Raw genomic sequence first — 8,178 nt, forward strand, 5'->3', positions numbered from 1 at the left:
ATTCAAAACATATTGTGTAGTTTGGTTGATTGTCTCGCTAGTTAACTATTTAGCTATTAGCATGTATTAATGTCATTATTATGTCCGATGTCCTAAAATAACTTCCCACCGGCACTCATGTATAAGAGCAAATAGCCAATACACAGTTCATACGGGTGAAACCAATGCTGCATACTCCTGTTGTAAAACCATCTCTCAAACGCTCAAAATTGGCTATGATTCTCCTCTATTCAATACTGGCCATGTAATTCTGACACAGGTAAAACATATTATTAGAATAACCTAATTTACAAGTAGCCTAACTCCTAAGCTGTCAAGATCTCCCATGAACACTGAAAACTAAGAGATCATCTTCTTAGTTAGCTATACTACTGTTCAGAAAGTTGGGGTCACTTAGAAATGTCCTTGTTTTTGGAAGAAAAACACATTTTATGTATACTGCTCCAAAAAATAAAGGGAACACTAAAATAACAAATCCTAGATCTGAATGAATGAAATAATCTTATTAAATACTTTTTTCTTTACATAGTTGAATGTGCTGACAACAAAATCACACAAAAATAATCAATGGAAATCCAATTTATCAACCCATGGAGGTCTGGATTTGGAGTCACACTCAAAATTAAAGTGGAAAACTACACTACAGGCTGATCCAACTTTGATGTAATGTCCTTAAAACAAGTCAAAATGAGGCTCAGTAGTGTGTGTGGCCTCCACGTGCCTGTATGACCTCCCTACAACGCCTGGGCATGCTCCTGATGAGGTGGCGGATGGTCTCCAGAGGGATCTCCTCCCAGACCTGGACTAAAGCATCCGCCAACTCCTGGACAGTCTGTGGTGCAACGTGGCGTTGGTGGATAGAGCGAGACATGATGTCCCAGATGTGCTCAATTGGATTCAGGTCTGGGGAACGGGCGGGCCAGTCCATAGCATCAATGCCTTCCTCTTGCAGGAACTGCTGACACACTCCAGCCACATGAGGTCTAGCATTGTCTAGCATTAGGAGGAACCCAGGGCCAACCACACCAGCATATGGTCTCACAAGGGGTCTGAGGATCTCATCTCGGTACCTAATGGCAGTCAGGCTACCTCTGGCGAGCACATGGAGGGCTGTGCGGCCCCCCAAAGAAATGCCACCCCACACCATGACTGACCCACCGCCAAACCGGTCATGCTGGAGGATGTTGCAGGCAGCAGAACGTTCTCCACGGCGTCTCCAGACTCTGTCACGTCTGTCACGTGCTCAGTGTGAACCTGCTTTCATCTGTGAAGAGCACAGAGCGCCAGTGGCGAATTTGCCAATCTTGGTGTTCTCTGGCAAATGCCAAACGTCCTGCACGGTGTTGGGCTGTAAGCACAACCCCCACCCGTGGACGTCGGGCCCTCATACCACCCTCATGGAGTCTGTTTCTGACCGTTTCAGCAGACACATGCACATTTGTGGCCTGCTGGAGGTCATTTTGCAGGGCTCTGGCAGTGCTCCTCCTGCTCCTCCTTGCACAAAGGCGGAGGTAGCGGTCCTGATGCTGGGTTGTTGCCCTCCTACGGCCTCCTCCACGTCTCCTGATGTACTGGCCTGTCTCCTGGTAGCGCCTCCATGCTCTGGACACTACGCTGACAGACACAGAAAACCTTCTTGCCACAGCTCGCATTGATGTGCCATCCTGGATGAGCTGCACTACCTGAGCCACTTGTGTGGGTTGTAGACTCCGTCTCATGCTACCATTAGAGTGAAAGCACCGCCAGCATTCAAAAGTGACCAAAACATCAGCCAGGAAGCATAGGAACTGAGAAGTGGTCTGTGGTTACCACCTGCAGAACCACTCCTTTATTGGGGGTGTCTTGCTAATTGCCTATAATTTCCACCTGTTGTCTATTCCATTTGCACAACAGCATGTGAAATTTATTGTCAATCAGTGTTGCTTCCTAAGTGGACAGTTTGATTTCACAGAAGTGTTGATTGACTTGGATTTACATTGTGTTGTTTAAGTGTTCCCTTTATTTTTTTGAGCAGTGTATATTAAAATAACATCAAATTGATCATAAATACAGTGTAGACATTGTTAATGTTGTAAATGACTATTGTAGCTGGAAACGGCAGATTTGTAATGGAATATCTACAGAGGCGTACAGAGGCCCTTTATCAGCAACCATCACTCCTGTGTTCAAATGGCACATTGTGTTAGCTAATCCAAGTTTATCAATTTAAAAGGCTAATTGATCATTAGAAAACCCTTTTGCAATTATGTTAGCACAGCTGAAGATGGTTGTGCTGATTATAGAAGCAATACAACTGGCCTTCTTTAGACTAGTTGAGTATTTGGAGCATCAGCATTTGTGGGTTCGATTACAGCTTCAAAATGGGCAGAAACAAAGACTTTCTTCTGAAACTCGTCAGTCTATTCTTGTTCTGAGAAATGAAGGCTATTCCATGCGAGAAATTTACCAAGAAACTGAAGATCTCGTACAACGCTGTGTACTACTCCCATCACAGAACAGCGCAAACTGTCTCTAACCAGAATAGAAAGAGGAGTGGGAGGCCCCGGTGCACAACTGAGCAAGAGGACAAGTACATTAGAGTGTCTAGTTTGAGAAACAGATGCCTCACAAGTCCTCAACTGGCAGCTTCATTAAATAGTACCCGCAAAACAACAGTCTCAACGTCAACAGTGAAGAGGCGACTCCGGGATGCTGGCCTTCTAGGCAGAGTTGCACAGAAAAAGCCATATCTCAGACTGGCCAATAAGAAGAAAATATTAAGATGGGCAAAAGAACACAGACACTGGACAGAGGAACTCTGCCTAGAAGGCCACCATCCCAGAGTCACCTCTTCACTTTTGACGTTGAGACTGGTGTTTTGCAGGTACTATTTAATAAAGCTGGCAGTTGAGGACTTGTGAGGCGTCTGTTTCTCAAACTAGACACTAATGTACTTGTCCTATTGCTCAGTTGTGCACCAGGGCCTCCCACTCCTCCCACTCCTCAGCCTGCTGGTAGGCATTGTAACGTGTACCCTGGGAGTCGGGAAGCAAGTTCAGGGAGTGACTTTTAATAACAAATAACACATGGGACAAAACAAGAGTAGCGTACAGACATGAAACAACGGGAACAGAAACCATAACGCCTTGGGAAAGAACCAAAGGGAGTGACATATATAGGGAAGGTAATCAGGAAGGTGATTGAGTCCAGGTGAGTCTGATGAGGCGCTTATGTTTACCTGTGAGTTGTTGTCCACGTAATCAGGCTATTTACTTGTTACCTGTGTGTTTAAATACTGTGTCCCTCTCACGGAATTTGAATGATTCCTCAACTGCCCCATGCTCGCTTTCTCGCTCCAGAATACATTGGGGGAACTTGTTTGCTATTGGCACCAATCCCATGCTACCAGTATGCCAAATTAACTACTTTATCCCCCTCATACTAAACTTTGTTCACTCTTGTTCAACTGCCCTTTGATAAATCGGTTTACTTCAATGTTTAAATTGTTTTTAATTTGTAATTTTTAACTAGGCATGCCAGTTAAGAACAAATTCTTATTTACAATGATGGTCTACCAAAAGGCCTCCTGCGTGGACGAGGCTGGGATTAAAAATACAAAATAAAATACAAATGTAGGTCAAAACACACATCACGACAAGAGAGACCTAAGACAACAACATAGCAAAGGCAGCAACACATGAAAACACAGCATGGTAGCAACACAACATGAAAACACAGCATGGTAGCAACACAACATGAAAACAACCTGGTAGCAACACAACATAACAACAACATGGTAGCAACACAACATAACAACAGCATGGTAGCAACATAACATAACAACATGGTAGCAACACAACATAACAACAACATGGTAGCAACACAACATAACAACAACATGGTAGCAACACAACATAACAACAACATGGTAGCAACACAACATAACAACAACATGGTAGCAACACAACATAACAACAACATGGTAGCAACACAACATAACAACAACATGGTAGCAACACAACATAACAACAACATGGTAGCAACACAACATAACAACAACATGGTAGCAACACAACATAACAACAACATGGTAGCAACACAACATAACAACAACATGGTAGCAACCCAACATAACAACAACATGGTAGCAACACAACATAACAACAACATGGTAGCAACACAACATAACAACAGCATGGTAACAACAACATGGTAGCAGCACAAAACATGGTACAAACATTATTGGGCACAGACAACAGCACAAAGGGCAAGAAGGTAGAGACAACAATACTTCACGCGAAGCAGCTACAACTGTCAGTAAGAGCGTCCATGATTGAGTCTTTGAATGAAGAGATGGAAATAAAACAGTCCAGTTTGAGTATTTTTTGCAGCTCGTTCCAGTCGCTAGCTGCAGCGAACTGAAAAGAGGAGCGACCCAGGGATGTGTGTGCTTTAGGGACCTTTAACAGAATGTGACTGGCAGAACGGGTGTTGTATGTGGAGGATGAGGGCTGCAGTAGGTGTCTGAGATAGAGGGGAGTGAGGCCTAAGAGGGTTTTATAAATAAGCATCAAGTGTGTTTTTTACTGAGAGTTGACAGATGGCACTTGTTTGTTAGGATGTGGGTGGAGAGAGTGGATAGATGGGTGTAGATGGGTTTGGTTGAAGAAATTCCCTCTTCCCCTACCCCCTCCCCCTAAAAGGTAATGTAATTGCCGCATTTTCCCTGTCATCCAAAATCAAATAAAATTGAATATTTTATAAGTGAGAAGCTAAGACAAAATAAGATTGCATGATATTAATTTGTCTTTATACATCTTTTCACTACTGCCCAAATGTAGTCATCATCCACTTAAGCCAGCATTCCCTGTTTTTAGGCCGGTTTTAAGATTTGAAGGTAAAGCACGTTGAATGAAGTGTCATAAATGTGACACAGGATGCATTATTGTGGTTATTTATGTGTTTGTACTGTAGGTACAATAAGATGTCCAATTTTCTTAAATCTGATATGGGTTGAAGTTACTTTTATTAATCCTGCGTCAAGTCTTTGGGCTCCTGAGTGGTGCAGCGGTCTAAGGCACTGCATCTCAGTGTTAGAGGCGTCACTACAGACTCTGGTTCGATTCCCAGCTGTATCACAACCAGCTGTGATTGGGAGTCCCAAAGGGGAGCGCACAATTGGCCCAGCGTCGTCTGGGTTAGGGCTTGGCCGTGTTAGACCGTCATTGTAAATAAGAAATTGTTCTTAACTGACTCGCCTAGTTAAATAAAAAAGTCTTAAATATGGCTGAATACTAGTGTATTTACAGAATAACCCGTTGGGTAATGTTGAGCACCCACCTCCTGTCTGTCTCCTTCCATTAAATACTGTAAACATATACAGTTGAAGGTGTGGTCTGTACCTTGTGAATATTCCCTTTTGATTGCACAAATATTCCCATTTGTTCTCTCTGGTATAAAATAAAGATGAATTTTTACTCATACAATAAAGATTTGCCACAGACATATGTTAAATACTCAGGCACTGGCTCATTGGAAGAGAGGGGAGGGGTCAGAGAATTAAGAAGCAAAGGCCCGAGGCTACAGCCCACCAATCAGATCTTCATCCAAAACCTAATATTAGATAAATGGAACCCGAGTGAACAAATAACACAATTGCATACTTATTTAATTTATTTCATAAAAGTTACGCAACACCCAATGCTTCTGTGTGGAAAAAGTAATTGCCCACTTTACAGTCAATAACTGGTTGTGCCACCTTTAGCTGCAACGACTCCAACCAAACACTTCCTGTAGTTGTTGGTCAGTCTCACGTCACTGTAAAGGGATTTTGTCCCACTCTTCCATGCAGAACTGCTGTAACTCAGCGACATTTGTGGATTTTCAAGCATGAACTACTCATTTTAAGTCCTGCCACAACATCTCAATTGGGATTAGGTCTGGACTTTGACTAGGCCAGTCCAAATCCTCAGATATGTTGCTTTTTAGCCATTTTCATGTAGACTTGATTGTGTGCTTTGGATCATTGTCTTGCTGCATGACCCAGCTGCACTTCAGTTTCAGCTCACAGACAGATGGTCTGACATTCTCCTGTAGAAGTCTCTGATACAGAGCAGAGTTCATAGTTCCTTCTATTAAGGCAATATTAATATTTTTTTGTTGAATATGTAATATAATGATACAATTTGTTTTATATGCTTCAAGGGCATTGAAGTGGTAAACACAATGGCATAAAAAGGCTTTAAAAGCTTTAAAGAGGATAAATACATGTACAATGGTTCTCTCTGTATTAGCATTACCCACATCAGCCCATGAAAACACCTTGGTAGACCAGAGAGGACTTAGAGCATGTGGCTTTGCAGCACGTTTCATCTCTACACTGGGATAATAATAATCAGGAAGGTAGACTGGTCATGAAGAGACTGGTCAGGAAGGTAGACAGGTCATGAAGGTATTTGGTATTTTATTAGGATCCCCATTAGCTGTTGCAAAAGCAGCAGCTACTCTTCCTGGGGTCCACACAGAACATGAAACATAATACAGAATGACATAATACAGAACATCAATAGACAAGAACAGCTCAAGGACAGAACTACATACATTTTTTTTTTAAAGGCACACGCCTACATATCAATGGATACACACAAACTATCTAGGTCAAATAGAGGACAGGTGTTGTTCCGTGAGGTGTTGCTTTATCTGGTTTTTTTAAACCAGGTTTGCTGTGTATTTGAGCAATATGAGATGGAAGGAAGTTCCATGCAATAAGGGCTCTATATAATACTGTACGCTTTCTTGAATTTGTTCTGGATTTGGGGACTGTGAAAAGACCCCTGGTGGCATGTCTGGTGGGGTAAGTGTGTGTGTCAGAGCTGTGTGTAAGTTGACTATGCAAACAATTTGGGATTTCCAACACATGATTGTTTCTTATAAAAAGAAGAAGTGATGCAGTCAGTCTCTCCTTAACTCTTAGCCAAGAGAGACTGGCATGCATAGTATTTTTATCAGCCCTCTGATTACAATGAAGAGGAAAACGTGCTACTCTGTTCTGGGCCAGCTGCAGCTATACTTGCTGGAGCGGGTGCTACAGGTGGGTGCTGCTATGGTGACCAATGAGCTGAGATAAGGCGGGGCTTTACCTAGCAAAGACTGATATGTTTTGACCATAACAGTTTACAATCTAAAGTAACGCCAAGTAATTTAGTCTCCTCAACTTGTTCAACAGCCACACCATTCATTACCAGATTCAGCTGAGGTCTAGAACTTAAGGAATGATTTGTACCAAATACAATGCTCTTAGTTTTAGAGATGTTCAGGACCAGTTTATTACTGGCCACCCATTCCAAAACAGACTGCAACTATTTGTTAAGGGTTTCAATTACTTCCTTAGCTGTGGTTGCTGATGAATATATGGTTGAATCATCAGCATACATGGACACACATGCTTTGTTTAATGCCAGTGGCAGGACATTGGTAAAAATAGGAAAGAGTAGAGGGCCTAGAGAGCTGCCCTGCGGTACACCACACTTTACATGCTTGACATTAGATAAGCTTCCATTAAAGAAAACCCTTTGAGTTATATTAGATAGATGTCGATTATGGCAGCCCCCCCCCCCCCCCCACACACACCTCTCTGGGGGTTGGGTTAAATGCGGAAGACACATTTCAGAAGGCATTCAGTTATACAACTGAATAGGTATCCCCCTTCCCTTTTCCTTTCCCTCCTTGCTTAGAAGCTGAGATGACCTTGGTTAAAAAAATATTAGGTATTTACTTAGATTGTAAATGTTAATTACACGTTAATAAACAATGAACTACTTGTTTGTTTCTGTAGGAATCATTATACAAGCACCACTAGGCAAATTATCTCTGTAGCAGTTTGCTGTCATCTCGTCTGTGTATTGCAACACCCCGATTGAAGTAACTGCACATTTAATCTTCTTCCCCAGCCCGTCTTGATTCTACAGGGAGTTAGCCTGTTCAACTCTTAACATCGCTATCAAGCTAGCTAACGTTAGGCAACAGCATTTAATTAAACCGTGTTAATGTTTAATGAGAGAGACAGAGAGAGAGAGAAAAAGAGAGAGAGAGAGAGCATGTGGTAGTTGAGGAATCATTAAAATTCTGTGAGAGGGACGCAGGATTTAAAACACACAGGTAACAACTTAACAGTCTGAATATGTGGACAACCATTCAGAG

The sequence above is a fragment of the Salmo salar genome, chromosome 13, assembly GCF_965601325.2.
Source record: "Salmo salar chromosome 13, fSalSal1, whole genome shotgun sequence".
Classification (NCBI taxonomy): domain Eukaryota; kingdom Metazoa; phylum Chordata; class Actinopteri; order Salmoniformes; family Salmonidae; genus Salmo; species Salmo salar.